The following is a 24,971-nucleotide window of genomic DNA, read 5'->3' as shown; positions in this document are numbered from 1 at the left end:
ACATCTCCCCTATAAACAGTGTGATGAACCCACAGCTCCCCTATACATAGTATGATGTACTCAATGCTCCAACATAACACTACAATGACCACTACGGTTGTAACCACACTGTATAATGGCCCCTACAGTAGGCACTACACTGTATGATAGACCCCTCACTAGTCCTGACACTTTTTGAGGACTCCACACTAAGTTGGCCCCCACATTTACACCATCACAATATAATGATGCTCAGATTTGCATCCACGCTGTATAATGGCCCCGTTGGCATCCAAGCTGTATAATGACCCTCAGTTACTCCCACCCTGTATAATGGCCCCTGTATTTGCACCCTCACTGTATAATGTCCTACATATTTTCACCCGCACTGTATAACGGCCCCGACATTTGCACCCACGCTGTTTAATGGCCCCCACACTTTGAAAGCCCACTACAGTAGCCCTCACAATGTATGAGGGGCCCTCATACTTTATGATGCCCCCACAATCACATCATACATTTTTTAATTAAAATAAAAAAAAAAACACATACTCCCCTAATCTGCAATAATGACGAGCCCGCCTGCAAAGTGCCGGTGCACTCACTGTATATCAGAGTCCCGATGCGGTGCAATCAGGTCACCGCACCAGGACGCTGGCATACTGTGCGTGCATCGATGCTTCTGACTGTGCATCCTCCTGCTGTTCTGTAGGCTGCAGTTATAAAGCAGTAGTGTAGGAAGATCATGTCACCCTGCTCTACAGTACAGCTTAACTATATTGGAGTGCATAGTGGTATAAAGAGGCAAAAGCGTATAAAGATGCACCATGCTTTCTATCTAGCATGAGCCACATTGATAAACTTGGTGTATTTTAAGACTATTTAATAAACTTAAAGATAAAAAAGTGTAACTCTGCCACAATGTTACAACTTGAGAGTATCCTACAATGTCTTTCACTATAACAATGTCTCAAAGTCCATTGTGTTGCACAGTCCTTCAATGTACTTTTCATTTCTAGGCATTGATACTGTCTCTCTATTGTACCATTGTGCTCGGAGGTTCAGAAAGCATTGCTTCTTGTGTTTGAATTGCGTAATCAATAACCTCAGGATTCAAGAAGTAATTTATTCTGAACCAATCATTATGTGGTCTGAACCTAAATTTTTGACAGTGTGGCTCATCACTATGTTATGCTCAAAATCATCACCTATTGAACCTACTCGGCCTACACAATCCCAGTACGTTCAGCCCTCCAAGCTCATATCATGCAGCAGAGGCCTGTATAAATCTAATCAACAGGGACATAAAGAACCTTCTATCCCATATCATTTAGGCCGACTTCCCACACAGCAGAATCTCTTAACCACTGAGAGACAAGATAACGATTCCCTGAGAAACAACAATAGAAATATTATCACACCAGCTGCAAAATGCAGTGTTATTGTAGGGATGGATCGCTCCTAGCGATGAGCGAGTGTGCTCGTTACTCGGGTTTTCCGAGCATGCTTGGGTGGTCTCCGAGTATCTTGGGCGTGCTCGGAGATTATGTTTGAGACGCCGCAGCTGCATGATTTGCGGCTGCTAGACAGCATGAACACATGTGGGGGTTACCTGCTTGTTAGTAAATCCCAACATGTATTCAAGCTGTCTAGAAGCCGCAAATCATGCAACTGCGGGGACGCAAACATAATCTCCGAGCACGCCCAAAATACTCGGAGAACACCTGAGCATGCTCGCTCATCACTAATCACAGCCAATATCTCAATGAAATATCTAGACAACTATTTGATATATCAACATATAAAAATATTTGACCCCACTCCCAGGATGAGAAACAAGATCAGCAGTGTTATCACTAGATACCTTGATCTTAACATACTTGATAAAAAAAAACTGCCACTTTTTTTCACTAACCAACAACCAGTGACCCCTGTTTTTTTTATTACCCGAAATCTATAAATCCATAATTAATTTTTCCTTGGCGTCCTATTGTGGCTTCCACCGATTCCATCTTGTCATCACTTTAAATTTTTGTAGAAAAAAATCTGACTCAACTTGTCCAGGATACACATTCCTTTGTTCTGGATACTAGTCACTTCTTACGTGCCATTAGACAACTGTCACTGGTCCCCCCCTGACCGCATACTGGTTACCCTAGATGTAAACCGTCTTTGGAATGTGGGAGGAAACCAGGCAACCCGGAGGAAACCCACGTAAACTCAGGGAGAACATACAAACTCCATGCCGATGTTGTCCTTAATGGGATTTGAACCCAGGACTCCAGCTCTGCAGAGCTAACCACTGATCCACCGTGCTGCCCATAATATGTGGTGGCGGAGAGGGAAAATAGTTGGCTGCCATTAAAGAGATAGGAATGGACAGGAGAAAAAAGGGCTTATAAGGTGAGATATCTGAAGTGCCAACAGTTTGTCTCTTACAAGGAAGAAGAAATTGGAGGCGATGAGGTCATTACTATCAACTCTTGCAGTAATCAGATGAGGCAGGCATGCTTGGCTGAAGGAGGGGACAGATGAGCTCTTCTCAGGGGCATGGTTGCTTTAGTCAGGCCCTGGACAAGGTATTTTGGTGCCCTAGGCAGATGAAGTTGACGGCATCCCCTACCCTCACCCGGATGAACCCTCAGCACCCAAGTAAAGGAATGGTCAGAGAGTGCATCCCTGGCTACCGAGTACCCCACCCGTGCAACCGCGACACTAACCTCTCTCCAATCTGTGCCCCCATTTCATGCTGCCCCTCTGCATATCCATTCTGTGCCCCTTTTAACACTATGCTCTCAAACTGCCCACCACGTTGTCCTCTCCAAACTGTATCCCCCCAATACTGCTCCCCTGCAAGGTATGATGGACTTCACAGCCGTCCATACAGTTTGATACCCACAACATCCCTCCAATATACAATAGGATGTCCATCACAGCCCCCAAAATACAGTATGATGTCCCCCACAGCCCCCTATACAGTATCATTCTCACCACAGTCCCCTATATAATAATGCCCTCCCATATCCTGTATAGTATGATATCCCCAGAGCCCAGGTATAATGGCCCCAACAGTCTCTAATATGATGTAGAAAAAGAAAGAAATGTCCAGCTTCACCGAGTCCGTAAAAAAGCTTTTTCTTTATTAACAAACTTTGAACATGGAGGATACAGACTTCAGCACAACCATATGGGCAAGAATCTCAACGCGTTTCTGGAGACTAGGCTCCCTTAATCATGACATTCTAAAAGACCCATGTATCCCACTTAAATAACCCTACACCGGAAAGCACACCGGTGGGATAAGTGATTGACGTAACTGATTTAAAAAGTGGGCGTAAGATGAACATGTATTGAATGTTGCCCAACACAGTAATCTATCTGAACAACATACATATATAAAACAAGAAATAACAACAAAGCAAAAATATACAAATGATTGTACAAATTTAAAAAGATTTACACAATGAAATCTATAAATAAGAAAATGTACATGAATAAAAAATTATTATTGTAAATTTGGACAATTATGCCTACATTTGTAGATAAACCAATAACTTTATTACAGCAGCAAATGTAAACTAGCAAAATTACAAAAGAAAAAAAAATTAAAAAAAAATTTAGTACAAGAGGCAAGAGCAAAAATGTTCATAAATAAGTATAATCGCAGGCTAGAGACGCAACAAGTGTGCTTGTGGCACTAAAATAATAGGTACTTGTATGTTTTGACATATACTAAGCTTACTCAGCTGGATCAATACAGAAATTATTTATTGACAGAGAAGGAGAGAGAACCACGGACTATTCTGAAGTGCGAAGATATGCTTGAGGAGCACAAAGCAGAAAGAACACTGAAGATTGCGGTATAGTAAGACTGCATGTTATTGTCGGATCATTGCAAGCAGGGATTAGTGCAGAGACTCTGTCCAAACAAGATTAATTAGTCCACACAACACAGTACAAATAGTTGCTGAACAACAAAAGAAAGAGGAGATAAGAATCAACCTTCCCCTGCTCCGAAGCCCTGCCACAAGTAAAGGTACTGTCACACTAGACGATATCGCTAGCGATCCGTGACGTTCCAGCGTCCTCGCTAGCGATATCGTCCAGTGTGACAGGCAGCAGCGATCAGGCCCCTGCTGGGAGATCGCTGGTCGGGGAAGAAAGTCCAGAACTTTATTTGGTCGCTGGACTCCCCGTAGACATCGCTGAATCGGCGTGTGTGACACCGATTCAGCGATGTCTTTGCTGGTAACCAGGGTAAACATCGGGTAACTAAGCGCAGGGCCGCGCTTAGTAACCCGATGTTTACCCTGGTTACCATCCTAAAAGTAAAAAAACAAACAGTACATACTTACCTACAGCCGTCTGTCCCCGGCGCTGTGCTCTGCTCTCCTCCTGCTCTGGCTGTGAGCGTCGGTCAGCCGGAAAGCAGAGCGGTGACATCACCGCTCTGCTTTCTGGCTGCCCGGCGCTCACAGCCAGACCAGAGAAGCAGAGCGCCGAGGACAGACAGCGGTAGGTAAGTATGTAGCGTTTGTTTTTTTACTTTTTAGGATGGTAACCAGGGTAAACATCGGGTTACTAAGCACGGCCCTGCGCTTAGTTACCCGATGTTTACCCTGGTTACCGGGGACCTCGGGATCGTTGGTCGCTGGAGAGCTGTCTGTGTGACAGCTCTCCAGCGACCAAACAGCGACGCTGCAGCGACCCGGATCGTTGTCGGTATCGCTGCAGCGTCGCTATGTGTGACGGTACCTTTAGCCGCTTGAGGGAAGAGTAAAAGAAACTGATAATGAAATATTTCACAAGTTTCCAAGCACTTTTTAGACTGCCACAGTGGCAATCTGGAATCATTAAAAATTTATGCCATAGAAAAAATATATAAACCACAAAGAGGGGGGATGTTGAAACCTTATTGAGGAGCAGGGAAGCTTGGTGGATGTTAAAATTAAATACCAGGGTTCCAGCAGGTTTAAATAAAAGAAAAGACATGATGTTATTTTATTAATTATCACTTTTTTCTTTATTATTTACACTTTATTTTTATAAATAGTTTAAATTTTATTTTAATAAAGAATAGACATATTGTATATATATCTCACAAAAGGTCATTCATATATTTATATATTTATATCATACATATTTATTTTCATTTTTATGTCTATTTTATTAATGTAACACTGTTAGTTCACTCAATATACATACATTGTGCACAGAGTTTTCCTTCATACGGCTTCTTTTAGGTTTGACTCTGTTATTTTACATGTTTGGCACATACCACTTACATCCATTTAGTTGCAGGAATTCATTTTTAGAATGAGACTATTTCACTTTAGTGATTATTAAAATCACATGCTTATATTGCACAATATATTGACTACCTTTGTGCTTTTTTTCTATGGGTTTTCCACATTGCAGCACTATCAACATATGCCGCGTTTTCTCTCTTGCGGCTTTAATTATTCTTGGACTCTTTGTTCTTGAGCACTCACACTCAGCTGCACATTACTGGTTTTATTCTATCAGTCTTATCCAACTAATTGTACTCACACATTTAATGATGGGTTAAAGTTTTTTTCTACTTTCATTATCAGTTTCTTTTACTCTTCCCTCAAGCGGCTTACTTGTGGCAGCGCTTCGGAGCAGGGGAAGGTTGATTCTTATTTCCTCTTTCTTTTGTTGTTCAGCAACTATTTGTACTGTGTTGTGTGGACTAATTAATCTTGTTTGGACAGAGTCTCTGCACTAATCCCTGCTTGCAATGATCCGACAATAACATGCAGTCTTAAGGCCCCTTCACATTTAGCGACGCTGCAGCGATACCGACAACGATCAGAATCGCTGCAGCGTCGCTGTTTGGTCGCTGGAGAGCTGTCACACAGACCGCTCTCCAGCGACCAACGATGCCGGTAACCAGGGTAAACATCGGGTAACTAAGCGCAGGGCCGCGCTTAGTAACCCGATGTTTACCCTGGTTACCATGCTAAAAGTAAAAAAAAAACAAACAGTACATACTTACCTACAGCCGTCTGTCCTCCAGCGCTGCGCTCTGCTTCTCTGCTCTCCTCCTGTACTGTCTGGGAGCCGGAAAGCAGAGCGGTGACGTCACCGCTCTGCTTTCCGGCTCACAGCCAGTACAGGAGGAGTGCAGAGCGCAGCGCTGGAGGACAGACAGCTGTAGGTAAGTATGTAGCGTTTGTTTTTTTTACTTTTAGGATGGTAACCAGGGTAAACATCGGGTTACTAAGCGCGGCCCTGCGCTTAGTTACCCGATGTTTACCCTGGTTACCAGTGAAGACATCGCTGGATCGGTGTCACACACGCCGATCCAGCGATGTCTCCAGGGAGTCCAGCGACGAAATAAAGTTCTGGACTTTATTCAGCGACCAACGATCTCCCAGCAGGGGCCTGATCGTTGGTCGCTGTCACACATAACGATTTCATTAACGATATCGTTGCTACGTCACAAATAGCAACGATATCGTTAACAATATCGTTATGTGTGAAGGTACCTTTACTATACCGCAATCTTCAGTGTTCTTTCTGCTTTGTGCTCCTCAAGCATATCTTCGCACTTCAGAATAGTCCGTGGTTCTCTCTCCTTCTCTGTCAATAAATAATTTCTGTATTGATCCAGCTGAGTAAGCTTAGTATATGTCAAAACATACAAGTACCTATTATTTTAGTGCCACAAGCACACTTGTTGCGTCTCTAGCCTGCGATTATACTTATTTATGAACATTTTTGCTCTTGCCTCTTGTACTAAATTTTTTTTTAATTCTTTTTTCTTTTGTAATTTTGCTAGTTTACATTTGCTGCTGTAATAAAGTTATTGGTTTATCTACAAATGTAGGCATAATTGTCCAAATTTACAATAATAATTTTTTATTCATGTACATTTTCTTATTTATAGATTTCATTGTGTAAATCTTTTTAAATTTGTACAATCATTTGTATATTTTTGCTTTGTTGTTATTTCTTGTTTTATATATGTATGTTGTTCAGATAGATTACTGTGTTGGGCAACATTCAATACATGTTCATCTTACGCCCACTTTTTAAATCAGCTACGTCAATCACTTATCCCACCGGTGTGCTTTCCGGTGAAGGGTTATTTAAGTGGGATACATGGGTCTTTTAGAATGTCATGATTAAGGGAGCCTAGTCTCCAGAAACGCGTTGAGATTCTTGCCCATATGGTTGTGCTGAAGTCTGTATCCTCCATGTTCAAAGTTTGTTAATAAAGAAAAAGCTTTTTTACGGACTCGGTGAAGCTGGACATTTCTTTCTTTTTCTGGATCTTGCACGCCTGGACACAGCGGGTCCGTGCTCCCGAGGTTTGGTTGCTGAATCACGGGTGAGCTGGTTTATGTTCCTTCTTTCTAATATGATGTCCCACACAGCCAACCCCTCATATTTGTCTCATTCATTGGCAAAATATCAGGGCGCAAAAAAGGCAGGCTAATATTCACCTAATTCACGGTCCCTGTTCACCGACCACCATCTCCTCTTGCTTTCTGTACAGCAGTGGATGCTGGATGGCGCAATGAATTACAGTATCATGCCATACTACATCCCCTGCGTGCGCCGTGTCCAGCAGAACACAGGCTGAAAGCGATTACAGCTCCTCTGCACCCGTCCTGGGTGGCGTGGTGCTGACATCAATCGTACTGAGGGCTGGGAAGGAGCGACAGACGGGATGCAGGACAAAGAGGGGTGAGCGGTGTCTGTGACTGACATCGCTCACCTCCGTGTCTGCTACTCGGCCGTCACTGTGCTGTCATATCTGATAACGCTATTAACCTGCAGATATTAGGTCAATTTACAAATTAATAGCGTTATGAAGGTGCCCGGACACTGTAGTGAAAGTACAGCATCAGGGAAAAAATGAAGTTTATTGAAGTTTATGAAGTTTTTTCCCACACCTGATTTTGGCTTGCAAATACTGATGTAAAAGGCTCACCAAGTACTCAACGTGTGAGTGTGGCCTAAGTATTTTACTCGCAATGCACAGTTAAATAATATACTGACAGACACGTACCAGCAGTACTTTGCGGTGTGGAACACAAATGACAGCAGTCACCAATTAGCTTTAATTAGCTGTAATCTAGCTAATGAAGAGAAATGTCCAAGGAGCTGTAATAATGGGGGTTGAAATAACTGTCAATAGCCATGAGTTACCTGTAAGCCAAGAAAAAAAAACTGCCATCTAAATGTGCCACCCTATCATAGGGCAGCAGATGCTGGTAATTTCTCCTGTTAGCCAAAATAGCACAAGAATAAAGGTACCGTCACATTTAGCGACGCTGCAGCGATATAGACAACGATGCCGATCGCTGCAGCGTCGCTGTTACGTCGTTGTGTGGTCGTTGGAGAGCTGTCACACAGACAGCTCTCCAGCGACCAACGATGCCGAAGTCCCCAGGAAACCAGGGTAAACATCGGGTTACTAAGCACAGGGCCGCGCTAAGTAACCCAATATTTACCCTGGTTACCATTGTAAAAGTAAAAAAAAACAAACAGTACATACTTACATTCCATTGTAAAAGTTGACACAGTGCAGGGAAGCTGACGCCGAGGGACAGACACTGGAATGTAAGTATGTACTGTTTGTTTTTTTTAACTTTTACAATGGTAACCAGGGTAAACATCGGGTTACTAAGCGTGGCCCTGCGCTTAGTAACTTGATGTTTACCCTGGTTATCAGTGAACACATCGCTGGATCGGCGTCACACACGCCGATTCAACGATGACAGCGGGTGATCAGCGACCAAAAAAAAGGTCCTGATCATTCCCAGCGACCAACGATCTCCCAGCAGGGGCCTGATCGTTGGTCGCTGTCACGCATAACGATTTAGTTAACGATATCGTTGCTATGTCACAAAAAGCAACGATATCGTTAACGAAATCATTATGTGTGAAGGTACCTTAAAGGGACACTGTCACCTGAATTTGGAGGGAACAATCTTCAGCCACGGAGGCGGGGTTTTGGGGTTTTTGATTCACCCTTTCCTTACCCGCTGGCTGCAATATTGGATTGAAGTTCATTCTCTGTCCTCCATAGTACACACCTGCGCAAGGCAAGATTGCCTTTTGCAGGCATGTACTACGGAGGACAGAGAATGAACTTCAATCCAATATTGCAGCCAGCATGCAGCCAGCGGGTAAGGAAAGGGTGAATCAAAAACCCCGCCTCCATGGCTGAAGATTGTTCCCTCCAAATTCAGGTGACAGTGTCCCTTTAAGTGTGTGCCATTTGGCTAATAGGAGCGATGAAATAGTACACCAGGATTGGCAAATTCACCACTGGTGCCCTGTGCTCTTCACAGATGAAAGCAGGTTCACACTGAGCACATGTGAAAGACGTGACAGAGTCTCGAGACGCCATGGAGAGCGATCTGCTGCCTACAACATCCTTGAGCATGACCGGTTTGGCAGTGGATCAGTAATGGTGTGGGGTGGCATTTCTTTAGAGGGCCTCACAGCCCTCCATGTGCTCGCCAGAGGTAGCCTGACTGCCATTGGGTACCCAAATGAGATCCTCAGACCTCTTGTGAGACTATATGCTGGTGCTGTTAGCCCTGGGTTCCTCCTAATGCAGGACAATGCCAGACCTCATGTGGCTGGAGTGTGTCAGCAGTTACTGCAAGATAAAGGCATTGAAGCTATGGACTGGACCGCCCGTTCCCCAGACCTGAATCTGATTGAACACATCTGGGACATCATGTCTCGCACCATCCACCAACATCACGTTGAACCACTGACTGTCCAGGAGTTGGCGGATGCTTTTGTCCAGGTCTGGGAGGAGATCCCTCAGGAGACCATCTGCTGCCTCATCAGGAGCATGCCCAGGCATTGTAGGGAGATCATATAGGCACGTGAAGGCCACACATACTACTGAGCATCCCTTCTTTGTCTTGAGGCATTTCCACTGAAGTTGGATCAGCCTGTAACTTCATTTTCCACTTTGATTTTGAGCATCATTCCAACTCCAGACCTCCGTGGGATATTAGTTGTGATTTACATTTATAATTTTTTTTTTGTTCTCAACACATTCCACTAAGTAATGAATAAAGATTTACAACTGGAATATTTCATTCAGTGATATCTAGGATGTGGGATTTTAATGTTCCCTTTATTTTTTTTTGATCAGTGTGTATATATAAATCAGACCATCCGGAAATAAAGTTTGCAATTGAAATATCCAAAACAATTCTTTAGCACTTAGGGTCTTTTTTTCTATTTAGTGATTCTATATTGATTTGTTCTAGTGGTGTAACTTTGACCAAGGCCGAAGTCACACTTATCGTATGAAAAATCGGTCCAATTCTACCTGCTGAGAGTCGCACGAGCGTGTTCTCCGTGTGAAATGCGTTTGCAATGTGATGATGTTATTTTCTTACACCTATATATCTGTATGACATGCATATGGCTTTACATTTCTCACTGCTTATCCCCAATGTAAATGGGCTGAAATGAGGAAAATGTGTGCGTATTTCTTGCAGGTCACACTGGTAGTCCGTGTGGTGTTCAAGTTTTTCTCGCACCCATAGACTTGCATTGGCGAGACTCGGGCGATATACGCATACAATCACAGCATGCTGCGATTTCATTTGCACGTAGAATACACCTGTGACACCCCAGGGTCCTGGCCATCACAGTGGCATTGTTTTCCCCACGGGGAGAGTGACGTCATGCTTGGAGGCGATGAAGGAATAACTTTCACCAGGTAAATCTCACATACAACACGTTCACACTCCAGGCCAGAAGGGGGAGCTCTGAACCCGAATTAAGGGAAGCTGCCCTTATATATTCCGGCTGGAGGAACGTGTTTGGAGCCGTGCAGCCGGAGGAGATTGCAGGAGAATAGCGTCAGTGGAACAGAGCTGAGAAGTGGCTACCTCCCTGGCTAGTGCAGATTCCGGTAGCTGGAAGACCGTGGCCGTGCTGAACTATATAGTGAATCACCAAATGTCCGAAATATCAAAAGAAGGGGCACTTCAATACAACTATACAACTAGTCCCATTGTCAATCTGCATGAGACAAAGAAGAGATCCCACAAGGTGTATTACAATTAAAAGCAATATTTTATTCACAATAATTCAAAACAATTGAAACACAACAGGAATAACCGTAATAGGGGACGCCAGATGACCAATGGAAATGACCACAGCATGAAGGCACATCATTTAACCACAAATAATATTCATAAGTAACAATCATGAATAGCATGGATACCCAAAGATCCTAAGCCAGTGGTACATAGTTGGCCGCTGAAATCTCACCCACATATAAAATGGTAAAGTTCTGCAGGCATATAAGTATATACACGGATGTAATAAGTCACAAAAAAGGGGTAATTATTTCCAAAATAAATCGAAAACCCCAGGCTATAATAAGCCCAAAGACCCGTGCCAGGTATTTCACGGCCCAGTTCACCTGTCATACGGATTGTGTCCTAACCTTTATGGGGGACAGAGAGGAACTGTGAAGACCTTATTTGAATCCTTAGGCCTCTTTCACACTTCCGTCTTTCAGCTCCCGTTGAAATACGTCGATTTTTGAAAATGCAGGATCCTGCAAAAAAATTTGCAGGATCCTGCATTTTCTCATAGATTTGTATTAGGCTACTTTCACATTTCCGTTTATTTGGATCCATCACAATGCGCCGTTTTGGTAAAAAAAAGCATCCTGCAAATTTGCACGCAGGATGCGTTTTTTCCTCATAGACTTGTATTGCCGACGGATCGCGACGTATGGCCACACGTCGCGTCCGTCATGCACTGGATGCGTCGGGTTTTGGCGGACCGTCGTCTCGGAAAAACATTCAAGTGAATGTTTTTCCGTACGTTGCATCCAGTGTTTCACAATGCGCATGCCCGGCAGGAAATATCACTCTCACGATCTTTCCTGCTGGGCAACGCAGACGGAAATGTGAAAGAAAACACTTCCGTCGGTACGTCGCGCCGATGCTTCGTGACGGCCCCGTAAGTGTGAAAGAAGTTTTAGTGACATATCACGACGGATGGCCACACGTTTTGTCCGTCGTGCACTGGATCCTGCGGAATTTGACGGACCGTCTTTTGCAAAAAACGTTCAAATGAACGTTTTTTGTCTGCAGTGGAAAAACGTTCCCCGACGCCTCCTGCGGCATACGTCGTTGCACAGAATGGGAGCCTATGGACACTGGATCCTGCGCACACTGTGAAACACGAGAATCCAGTGACAGATGCAGGTTTTCCATCTGAGCATGCCTAGAAGCAAATTCCAACTCGGGGAAAACTCTCTCTCTCTCACATTTATACCTGAAAATTCAGCCCGGGATTCATGCAACGCATCCGTCATAACACTGGATGCGTTGCACTATTTTTGCAACATCCGTCGATATGTCAGTTTACTGCACTCTGACGCAGGACGACCAACGGAAGCGCGAAAGAAGCCTTAGGCAGTAAGGAACCACATCACCACTGCACTTTTAGGAAGGCTTTGATCTCCACCTGGTGAGAGGACTCTGGAGTCGCCTCCAAGCTGGCCGGACCCTGCCTGTACCTGTTGTCCGGTGCCCTGGACTGCGGTTGCCTGAAGCTACAGTAAACCAGGTAAAGACATTGCAAAACGGGGTCCTTGTTCTTCATCACACCACCCACCATCTTCACCATACACTGGAAGCCCTGGGGACCTACTTCACCTGTGGGAAGTTATTCCATCTAGCTGCCATAACTCCCCCCAGAGGACCCCTTTAAGCTGCGTCAGTCCCTACTGACCGAATACCACAGGTGGCGTCACGAATATAAACTTTAATCAATATCCCTTTTACATGGGCGCCCAGGGCCGCGGACCAGGTCACTGTCGTGACACGTCCCCTTAAGACCGAACCCTGTACCGAGTACCCCACGGCCCTGGCAGATGTTCCACACCCGAAAAATAAAACGGTGATGGGAGCTTCCCCATAGATTAACAGTGGTCCGGGTGCTATGCGATTTTTTTTTTTCCTCGCATAGCACTCGCCCGTATTATACGCTAGTGTGACTCCGGCCCAAATGGAAGTCTAGATAGACTATTAAAAACACATTTCTTACATTATGTCTGTGACCATTCATGCGTGCTCTCAGGGTCTGAGACCCACGTATTGAGGACCACAGACACAGGTTACCACATAAATCACAAGATTGGAATTGCATGTTAAGTTTTGTGAGATCCTATGTTTTTCCCCCGTACTGTTAGAATTAATTTCTTTAGCTCCATGATTTATAATTCGGCAGCAGCAGCATTTTTCTTTAAAGCATTTAGAGACTATCCCCATACTTTTTATAAACCGATGGATCAACATTAATTTTTGGGGGGCTCTTTTTCTTTAATTTACTTGGATCTATCATGTTTTTTACCATTGTACCTCTTCTAAAGGTTATTTATTGTTCTTTTGGTAAAATTGTTTTTAATATAGGGTCCTTTCTCATTAAGTACCAATATCTGTTTAAGGTGTCACGGATATACTGATTACCCCGGTTGTATGCCATAATAAAATTGTCTCCAAACTTTTTTTATCTTCCTTACTTTCTTCTCCCTTCTTATTTTGTCTGAGACAATCCGATTGCGTTAAATAATTCTTTTTTAAAGGGTGTTTCCACAATTCCCATGGGATTTCCTTTTGTCTTTAAACTTTTTCCACAGGTTCCCTATACAGGGCAACATTACCTTACTGATTAAATACCGTATCGCTAAAATTCAGCATCACCTATATCCTTAGAAAAGGATTTGCAATGTATAGGTATCATTAATATATTAAGCGACTTTATGAGTAAGACTCGGGAGAGCCGAGACATCATAATACTATTCCGGTCGCTTATTATATATTTGTCATTTGTTCCTATTTGATGTTTATGATTAATAAAATCACACTATTTGGCATATTTAACCACTAGAGTGTGCGGTGTCTTCTAACAATATTTGATCTTAAGGACTCCTACAGTCCGTGACACCAGCACCTCACTCTATTTGACTGAGTGCACACCAATATACCATATCTATTATTACCAGTTCATAGACACCAAACATGTCAAGGTTCTTTTTTATCTAAGTGGTGAAAAAAAAAATCCAAACCTTGTTAAAAAAAATATATTTGCGCCATTTTCCGATACCCGTAGCGTCTCCATTTTTCATGATCTCGGGTTGGGTGAGGCCTTTGTTTTTGTGCGCCAAGCTGGCGTTTTTAATGATACCATTTTGGTGCAGATACTATCTTTTGATAGCCCGTTATTGCATTTTAATGCAATGTCACGGTGACCATAAAAACGTAATTCTGGCAGTGACAACTATAGAGCTCTGCAGGAGACTTCTGGTTGTCATGCTAACCCATCGGTGACCCGTGATCACGTGATGGGGGTCACCAATGGGCGGATTTACAGCGCGATTGCCGGTAGCACATGTTAAATGCCGCTGTCAAGAGTTTGACAGCGGCATTTAACGGGTTAATAGCAGCAGGTGGATCGCCATTCCACCCGCGGTTGTACCGGGCACATGCCACCTGTTCAAAACAGCTGACATGTGCCAGTAAAGATGTAGGCTCACCGCCCGAGCCCACATCAAAGGGAGGGAGTCCGACATCGGTGTACTATTGCACCCAATGTCAGAAAGGTCTTAATGTAATCAGTTGTTAAGGTATAATTTCTCCTAAATTGGTGAAATTGAATTGCTGGAATATTTTATTTTTTTTACATTTTGGGAAATTAGCACTATTGAAGTCTAAATATCCATTTCCATCAACTGTTTTGAAGTGTGTTTTGCTCATGATAGTCCAATCTATATGAAATATATCTAGATTTGGAATTATAATTTTGTCACTTGCAATATGAGCCGTGAATATAGCTCCCCATTCATTGTCATTGAGTCCTCTCAATTTTATAGCCTCCTACTCCATATGATGATCAGATCATCAATAATGCTGCAGTAGTGTTTCATGTTTTATACTCAACCAACATAATTTATGATAGGAAGTCGAATCGCTCCATAAACAAATTTGCAAAACTTGTGGCAACCCAAGTCCACATTGCTGACCCAAGCCGCTGCAGGTGGAGCGCCCATTAGGACCTAGGGGTACTCAGAGCCAGGTCCGGTGGTCGTTAATGGGTTAGTCATGTGGCGGTGACCTGGTCCGTGGCCCTGGGCGTCCAAGTTAAAGGGAAGGTCTTTAAAGGGGTTGAATAAAGAAAATAAAGAATGTTCCTGATGCCACCTGTGGTATTCGGTCAGGGATGACCAACGCTGCTTAAAGGCATCCTCCGGGGCTGATGTTATTGCAGCAGGGATGGTATGGCTTCCCACAGGTGAAGCTTAATCCCCAGGGCTCCCGGTGTCGTGGCAAAGATAATAGCTGGTGCGATGTCTGAAAGAATGAGAGGATACAAGGTTGCAGTCTCTTTACCTTTTACTAGTGGTGTTCAGCCACAGTCCAGGGTACAGATCACAGGTGATGGTGAGGTCTGGTCAGCCTGGAAGTGATTCGGAATCCCCCTAGCCAGGTGGGGTTGGAAGCCTTCCTTACTGCGTTGTGATGTAGTCCCTTGCTGCCTGAGGCTTCACACAAGGCTTCTCTCTCTGTCCTATATGTAGGACAATACCCACATCGCAGGCAACTCGAGCCTTTTTACAGCTGTCTCTATTTACGGCGACTCCGGGCTCTATGTGCTGTTGTGCCTTTGGGTGTAATGGTGGACAGGCGACTTGAAATCTCCTGCCTGCCGGTTTCTGCTGTGGGGCATACAGTTACCCCCACAACCTCGGGATTCCAGACCCCGGTCTCTTGTGCTGATTCTGGAGTGGGCATTCTCGCAGCTCCACTCCCAGTATCATTCCTCTCCTTTGCCTCTTCTCCCCTCATAGCCTCTCACAGACTGCTCTGTTAGGAGCTGCCGAACCTCGTGTCTGCATGGCTCTAGCTCTTCTCTCACACTGACTACCTAACTCCTCCCCCAGCCAGAATATATAGGGAAGCCACACACATACTGGATCAGAGCTTCCCCTTCAGGCCTGGAGTCAGAACAGTGTTGTGTGTAGGTGTCACCTGTTAAAGGGATCCTTCCTCACCTCCAGACATGGCATCACCCTCCCCGTGAAGCAGGCAATACCACTGTAACAACCGGTTTCCTGGGGTGTTACATAGGTATAATTTATCTTCAAACATAAAAAGGTTAGGTGCTAATATAAAGCATAGAACTGCCAGCAAAAAAAGCTTTTGTTTTGTTTTTAAGATAGGATTTGTGTTCAGGTAAAATTCTACACATTCTAGTCCCAATTTGTGTCCAATATTGGAAAAAAGCACTGTGACATCCAGTGTTATAAATAAATAAGTCTCTTCCCATATATTTTCTCTTGTCTCTTTAATCACTTGTGCCGAATCTCTCAAGTATAAAGGAAGTTAGATGACAAACTCCTGTAAATAAAGCACTATATAGTGTGATAGAGAGATAGTTAGGGATCCAATGCCCGATATAATGGGGCGCCCTGTTTTTTTAATTCTTGTAAATTTTTCGAAGATGATAAAATATTGCTCTAGTTGGGGCATGGTTGGTCAAAAACTTTATCTTTTTTATTTAATACTTTTTCTTTGTAAGTTTTTTTTATCAATTGTGAATATTCTAACTCAAATTGGGGTAATTGATCTGTATACTTTTTCCTTTGGGAACTTTCCACTGTTTTCCTTTCATGTCTCGCTCTTGGTGCCAGTGATACCGAATCGCTTTTCCAATGTCGATACTGCTGCCTCTACTTCCATTCCTGAGGGGTCTTCAGATGTGTTCAAGGTCAAAGACATTCTGGATTCCAAGAGCGTCCGAGGAAAGAGATTCTATTTAGTTGATTACAAGGTCTTTGGTCTGCAGGAAAGATTTTGGGAGCCTGCGGAGAACATCTGCGCCCCTACCACCATTGAAAACGTTCTCAGTCAGTCTGGCCAAAAAAAGGAGAGGACATAAGGGGGGGTACTGTTACGTTGGCCACTCACATGCCTTCTAAACGCTGCCCCACTCACAGTGTGTTTCGCTCTGCTCCACCCAGTACCCGACCATCGCTCTGAGCTGCCTTGGACTTCACCTCCAGCTCTGCTGTTTGTGAGTCTTAGGGGGGCACCACCGAACTATGCAGGAATTTTTATCCATTCTGTCATGTAGCGATCTGCTTCCTCAGCCTATCACCTGCCAGCAGGTAATATATTGGGTGACTCCACCCTCCATTCCTCACCTGAACTTAGGTTCTAGTAGCTCAGTCTCTAGCTTCCTATAATGGCGTATTCCTGTTTTGTGCTTTGTTATTGACCCGGCCTTCTCATTTATCCTGATCTCTCCCCTCCTTACATTGGCTACAAATCTTCCTGCCTACACTGACCTCGTTCTGACTACGTTTCTGTCTCGCCCACCTGTACACCATACCTGAGTCTCTGTGTCAGCTGCAGCAGTTAGGGAACTGCCCTGGAGTGGTACATGTTGTCTGCCGGTAGCACAGCTGATCCACACCATCATCTAGTGAATACCCAGTAGACACTTAGTCATGCCTCTGCAGGGTAAGCCCATCCTGTGGCTCAGTGGGTTCACACCTATCAGCGTTACAGAAAATCACTGTGAAGGCATGATACTGTGTGGAGGTGGACCCTATCATATTGTAGTGGGTGGGCTATGTGGGACATCATTCTGTAAGGCCATCTGGGAGGCCATCCTGTTGTGTGGGAGAGCTTAGGGGGCCATGTGTGGTGAGGTTGTAGGGGCATCACACTGTGTGGGTCACTGGTGGCCTCATTATGTGCATGGGGAAACTGTTGAAACATTATATTGTGGGGAGTGGCTCATTATGGGACCTCATAATGTATGTAAAGGAAATCATACTATGTGGGGGGCACTATCGGGGAATAATACTGTGTTGAGTGGCTGTGGGGTCATTACACTGTATTGGGTGCACTGGGTAGACATTATACTGTGATGAAGGTACTATGGCAACATCATACTGTGGGGGCATGATACTTTAGCGGTACTGTGATGTCATCTTACTGTGCATGTGGGGTTACCGTGAAAACAATCACTGCGACAGTATCATGCTGTGTGTAAGGGGCATTTTTTGGGGCATCACACTCTATGGGAGCCATGAAAGGGGTATCATAGTGGATGAGAACACTATGGTGCTTCAATAAGGCCAAATTTACTGTGTAACTACCACAATATATGTCCTCCTCCTTGTCTTTCAAAATTAGGAGGTACGGTATGTCATTTTGTACCTGCGCCTATGTGCCATGACCCCACCTACTCTATTGAATACATTTTTTTAAAGGGTGGGCCAATTAGGACTTTTGCTATGGGACCTCAGGTTTTCTATGAAAGCCCCTGCTTGTACTGTATAGTAACAATAGTCATGCAAATACCGTACTTGGTATAAAAAAATATTGCCATTGTGGTAATAACCCTTTAAATGTTCACTGTCATAAGTTAATATACGAAATGTTCCGTTACTGTAAAATATCTTTTTAATTGTTTTACCGGTATTGCCATCTGTCAGGTTCTTTAGCATTGCAAAACTATTGCACTGTATGGCAAAGGAATTTTTTTCTCCTGTATTAAATGAATGTATAATATAAATAAGATTTTAATATGAGGGCCATGTGGAGCATGCTGGCATTGGTTTTTAGAAATACAAATTGCTGTTGGACAATTACGCTTCTTTCTGCCCTCATGAGGCACAATTATAGGCATAAAAATTAAAAAAAAATTGTCAATTTACTGAGGAAACAAATTCTCATTTTTTTAAGCAAAGCTCTATTTATCTTTGCATCACAAGTTCTGTACTTTACAGATCCCATCACAAGCATAATGACACTCAACTGTTTGTTAAAGGATATCATTACATGTATTTACCTCCTTTAATAAATAGTATTCACTTGAAAGGTTCACAAGAAATGCTTACCATTCTTACAATCACTATGTTAAAGGCTCAGAAAAGTTAGATTTGGCTGGAGAAGAGAGAATGTATGTTCATGTTCATTAGGTAAATGTTGGATGAACCTTCTGATTTTGGTTGGATTTGCTGACCATCTAGTGCAGGGTGCACAATATTTTTTGGCCCAATGGCAACATTGTCATACTGAACCAATTCCAAGGGAGGTACATTTTTTTAATGGGGTAATTACACAAATACATCGCCAGAACTGCAGTTAGTATATTAATACATCACCAGAACCCAGGTTTTACCATTTGAGAAGGATTTGGAGACTTTCTGCTAAAAAAAAAAATCAGAGTGAACACCTGCTAACTTAAACTGAATTTTTGGCACAGAACCTCACCAAATCCTCCTCATAATCTCAAATCTCTAAATTTTGAGGATTTTTAAGTTTTAACATGGCCATTAAGCATGTTGTGGTTTGCTACATATGTACAAGATCAGAACCACCATCAGCACATGAGTGCAGCACAAGAACCGCCATCCGTTGATGTATGCACCGCCTGAACCACCATCAGAACATAAAGGCAGCACCAGAACCACTGTCAGTACATGAATTCAGCGAGAGAACCACCATCAGTACATCTATACAGCACCAAGCTTAGTACAGTGATCCACTACAATGTCAAGTCAGCCCCATATACAAATGTATTGTATGAACCTACAACTACAACTCAGGAGATGCTGGGAGTTGCTGTTACCAGTCATTATCAGACTATGAACCATACATGACTCAGAGTACTAATGGGACGCAGGCAGTATCACAAATATTTACATCCAGGTACCTTATGAGAGACCTCTGTTCTGATTTAAATCGTTCTTTTCTTCTCCATTTTGTCCAGACGTCATGACGCCATCATGAGATTTCATGCCAAAAGCTCATCTTTGCAAACTTCCCTCTTCTCTGTCATCAGTAACACATCCCAACACTGTGCCCTAAAAAATGAAAGTGTCATTATACTGCCCCATAAATATCTCCTATGCTGTGCCCCTTTTTTTCATATAGGGCTAACATATTCCGCAGCGCTTTACACACATTATCATCACTGTCCCTGTTGGGGCTCACAATCTGTATTCTCTATCAGTATGTCTTTGGAATGTGGGAGGAAACCGGAGTGCCCGGAGGAAACCCATGCAAACATGGGGAGAACATACAAGCTCCTTGTCCAAGGTGGGATTAGAACCCAGGACTCCAGCACTGCAAGGCTGCATGGCTATCCCCTGAGCCACCGTGTGCCCCTGAATAATTACTAAAATATCCCCCCATACTGCCCCTCTCTATAATATACCCATCACACTGCCCCGTCAATGTCTACACTCACACTCTCCATAATATACCCCCATATTGCCTCTCTTCATAATATACCCCCTCACAGCCCATCTCCATAATATACCCCCACAGTGCCTCTCTCCATAATATAACCCCTCATAGCCCATCTCCATTATATAGCCTAAAACTACCCCTCTCCATAATATTCCCCACCCTACCCCTCTCTATACTAAACCCCTCATAGCCCCTCTCCATAATATATTTCCTCACAGCCCCTTTCCATAAGAAACCCCCACACTGCCCATCTCCATAATATCACCCCAAACTGTACATTTCCATAATTCCCCTACAATGCCTTTCTGCACATTGTCCCCACTGTCCCTCACTATACTATGTCCCCTTTCACAATCTGCTAATTGTCCCATAATGTACTCCATTGCCTAATGATGTACCCCAAATTGTCCTCCATTGCCTTATAATGTACCCCATAGTGTCCAATGTCCCCAATGCCCTTTTATGTGCCCTCGCAGTAAACCCCCTTATCTTAAATGAAAGCACATTTCTTCAGTTCCTCAGTGGAGAACATACCTGTGCCCCACATCTCCTCACCCTGTGCGTCCCCAGCAGCAGTGTGATGATGTCAGCAGCATGCTGAGTTGCAAAAGTGTTTGCAAAAGATACATTTCAGTTCTACTGTTCTGTGTTTGTTGCATGTCACACAATGGTAACTCCCCTTTTATTTAAAATAAGCTTTGGAGGTGGAGTTATCTTCCAGGCAGCATCCTCTCCATAGCCTTGAAGAGGTCATTTACATAAAGTGGTAAAAAATGATTTCTCAGCAACAACACTTCTGATTAGGGTTGAGCGACCTTGACTTTTTTAGGGTCGAGCCGGGTTTCGCGAAACCCGACTATCTCAAAAGTCGAGTCGAGTGAAATCGGCCGATTATGGCGAAAAGTCGAGGATCGACCGAAACCCAATGCAAAGCCAATGGGATATTTTTTTCTTCTCTCTCTTTCTCTCTCTCTCTCTCTCTCTCGCTCTCTCTCTCTCTCTCTCTCTCTCTCGCAAAGTAAATGGGAAAGGGACCAAGTAATGTAAAGCTCCCCTACAAATCTATACTGCTGGCTATATGTAAATCTAACTAGCCCTGCGCACAGGCTAGATGCCTATTAGATCCGGTCAATAATCCGAAGCCAAAACCAAAAGAGGGGAAGACGCCATAAATCGGCCCATATTAATCCTTACCCAAGTAATGGTGACCAGGATACCCCACACGGTGGCCCCAACGCGCGTTTCGTGTCAGCTTCATCAGGGGGCAGTGTTGCTACATGTCCAAAGTGTGCCTTATAAATGTGCTCAAATCTGATGCGATCTATTCCACCTGGTGCGGCGCATGTCGCCGCTCGTCCGACCGGGAATTACATCCCGGGCGGCATCCAAGATGGTGCCGCGGCCAGTTCCGTCGCTCTGACGTCACTGAGCCGCACACGTCATCAAACGGCGCCGCCCACAATGCCCCGGACCACAAACGTCAGCAGACATGCGCACAGTGGAGCTGTGCTACTACGCGGAAGGTAATGTAACTACATGGGGGCGGAGCTAGCAACCAGATAGAGCACAGGAGCTGAGAATGCCTCAGTTATAATGAAAAAAGGAGAAATTAACCCTTGAGCGATTATACCCTCTCCTACGTGCCCGATGACAGTGATTAATATAATACAATTAATATTTAAAAATACGCATGACAAAAATCCCTAAGGAGTGTCATAAACCTATAAAAAGCGCTGTTGAAAAATAAGAGTGAAAAATGCTAGTGAATAATACGTGAGAGACATTAAATAACACATGAAAAAATACAATGTGTGGCATATAATTCATGCCGTATACAATTATTCACACAATAGGAGGAGGGCAACAAAATTAATAAAGGGGATGGGAGAACTACAATACCCAGATAGATTAGCGAAATTAGGATTATTTAGTCTAGAAAAAAGACGACTGAGGGGCGATCTAATAACCATGTATAAGTATATAAGGGGACAATACAAATATCTTGCTGAGGATCTGTTTATACCAAGGAAGGTGACGGGCACAAGGGGGCATTCTTTGCGTCTGGAAGAGAGAAGGTTTTTCCACCAACATAGAAGAGGATTCTTTACTGTTAGGGCAGTGAGAATCTGGAATTGCTTGCCTGAGGAGGTGGTGATGGCAAACTCAGTCGAGGGGTTCAAGAGAGGCCTGGATGTCTTCCTGGAGCAGAACAATATTGTATCATACAATTATTAGGTTCTGTAGAAGGACGTAGATCTGGGGATTTATTATGATGGAATATAGGCTGAACTGGATGGACAAATGTCTTTTTTCGGCCTTACTAACTATGTTACTATGTAATATTGAAGACATACAGCACAATAATATTCACAGTAAATAGTAAATGACAATAAAAATACAAGATATATATTATGAGTGAACTTAAAAATAGAAAAATACGTATAATGGTCCCATTATTCCATAGGTGCCGTGAATTCCAGGGCGTCAGAGGAGACAGATTCAAAATGTCCAAGGATGAACCAATGTGAACTTCGTTGAGGCAACAAGAGCTCCACTCATGGCAAACCAAATTCTATGGTAAGTATAAGTGAACTGAAAACTAAGAGAGGTCAGAAGAAAAAAATGAATAAAAATAAAAAAATAACCAAAGACAACACACAACACCAAATAAATAAATACATCATTTTTTCCTCCAGCGGCAGGGCACTGCCATGGGGGCGGCTTGTGCGCCATCTTATGCTAATTTATTTTTGGGTTTTTGGGAACGTGAGATTTTCCAGGGTGGCGCACAATCCGCCCCCTCTGTCCACCAAATTCTTGGTTGGTACAGATACATTGATGATGTTTTGTTTATATGGCATGGCCCTGTCCTGGAGTTACAGGAATTTATGTCGGGATTGAACGACAACGGCTCCAACATCAAGCCCACCTATACATATCATCAAAAAGAAATTTCTTTTCTAGACATCACACTCAGGGTGCAGGAAAATGGAGAGATCTACACTGACATGTATCGTAAGGAGACCTCTGTCAATGCACTTCTTCACTCCTCCTCGTCCCATCCTCCTTCCACGATAAGAGCCATTCCCATTGGACAGTTCCTTCGGGCTCGAAGGATCTGTGCCTCTGATTCTTCATTTGAGAGGCAGGCCGTGGACCTTGGGGAGCGCTTCCGTCAACGTGGGTACAGCAGACGAACTATAAAGAGGGGGTATGTAAGAGCTAAACACACATGCAGAAATGATCTTTTGGTAGAAAGAGATAAGACCAGGGTAATAACATGGGAAAATCAACCCAGGTTTATATCCACTTTCAACCACAGATGGGAAGAGATGAGGCGAATTTTTGATAAACACTGGGCGGTCCTAACAACTGATCCTGTGCTCAGAAATTGTCTATCGGCACAACCTCTTATGACAGCACGTAGAAGCAATAATATCAAAGACTTACTAGTACATAGTCACTACGTGGCAAAAACCCAGGATCCTTTCAAAGCAGGCCTGCAGGAATATGGTTAGATCCTCCACCTTCACCTCATCTGATGGTATACGTGAGTTTAGGATTAAAGAACATATCACATGCAGCACGACCTATGTCGTATATTATGCGACTTGCACATGTAAACTCATATATATCGGATTAACATCAAGGGAGTTACGTATTCATGTACGCGAACACGTACGCGATATTAAGGCAGCTAGAGAGGTGGAGGACATCGAGAATTTGAAACCAATTCCGAAACATTTTCGGAAACATCACAATTGTAATACCAGGGATCTCAAAGTTTGGGGAATTGAGAAGATTCATACAGGCATAAGAGGTGGCGATGCCAAACAAAAACTGGCTCAACGAGAATGCCGCTGGATTGCAGTGCTGCATACACTTGCTCCAGCGGGTCTCAATGAACAGCTTAGTTTTAGTTCCTTCTTATAATACTTGTCTCCGGTTCTTTACATGTATTTATTTATTTATTTGGTGTTGTGTGTTGTCTTTGGTTATTTTTTTATTTTTATTCATTTTTTTCTTCTGACCTCTCTTAGTTTTCAGTTCACTTATACTTACCATAGAATTTGGTTTGCCATGAGTGGAGCTCTTGTTGCCTCAACGAAGTTCACATTGGTTCATCCTTGGACATTTTGAATCTGTCTCCTCTGACGCCCTGGAATTCACGGCACCTATGGAATAATGGGACCATTATACGTATTTTTCTATTTTTAAGTTCACTCATAATATATATCTTGTATTTTTATTGTCATTTACTATTTACTGTGAATATTATTGTGCTGTATGTCTTCAATATTGTGTGAATAATTGTATACGGCATGAATTATATGCCACACATTGTATTTTTTCATGTGTTATTTAGTGTCTCTCACGTATTATTCACTAGCATTTTTCACTCTTATTTTTAAACAGCGCTTTTTATAGGTTTATGACACTCCTTAGGGATTTTTGTCATGCGTATTTTTAAATATTAATTGTATTATATTAATCACTGTCATCGGGCACGTAGGAGAGGGTATAATCGCTCAAGGGTTAATTCCTCCTTTTTTCATTATAACTGAGGCATTCTCGGCTCCTGTGCTCTATCTGGTTGCTAGCTCCGCCCCCATGCAGTTACATTACCTTCCGCGTAGTAGCACAGCTCCACTGTGCGCATGTCTGCTGACGTTTGTGGTCCGGGGCATTGTG

The 24,971-nt window shown here is 43.4% G+C and overlaps 1 protein-coding gene across 3 annotated transcripts in view; it reads right to left on the bottom strand.

Moving 5' to 3' along the window:
- CERS3 (ceramide synthase 3) overlaps positions 1-24,971 on the bottom strand; it is a 226,499-nt gene that overhangs the window by 155,016 nt on the left and 46,512 nt on the right. The window lies entirely within an intron of this gene.

Source organism: Ranitomeya imitator, chromosome 4 (genome assembly GCF_032444005.1).
Source record: "Ranitomeya imitator isolate aRanImi1 chromosome 4, aRanImi1.pri, whole genome shotgun sequence".
NCBI lineage: Eukaryota > Metazoa > Chordata > Amphibia > Anura > Dendrobatidae > Ranitomeya > Ranitomeya imitator.
Note: the sequence above shows the minus strand (reverse complement) of the source record. Positions and strands in the feature narration are given on the sequence as shown.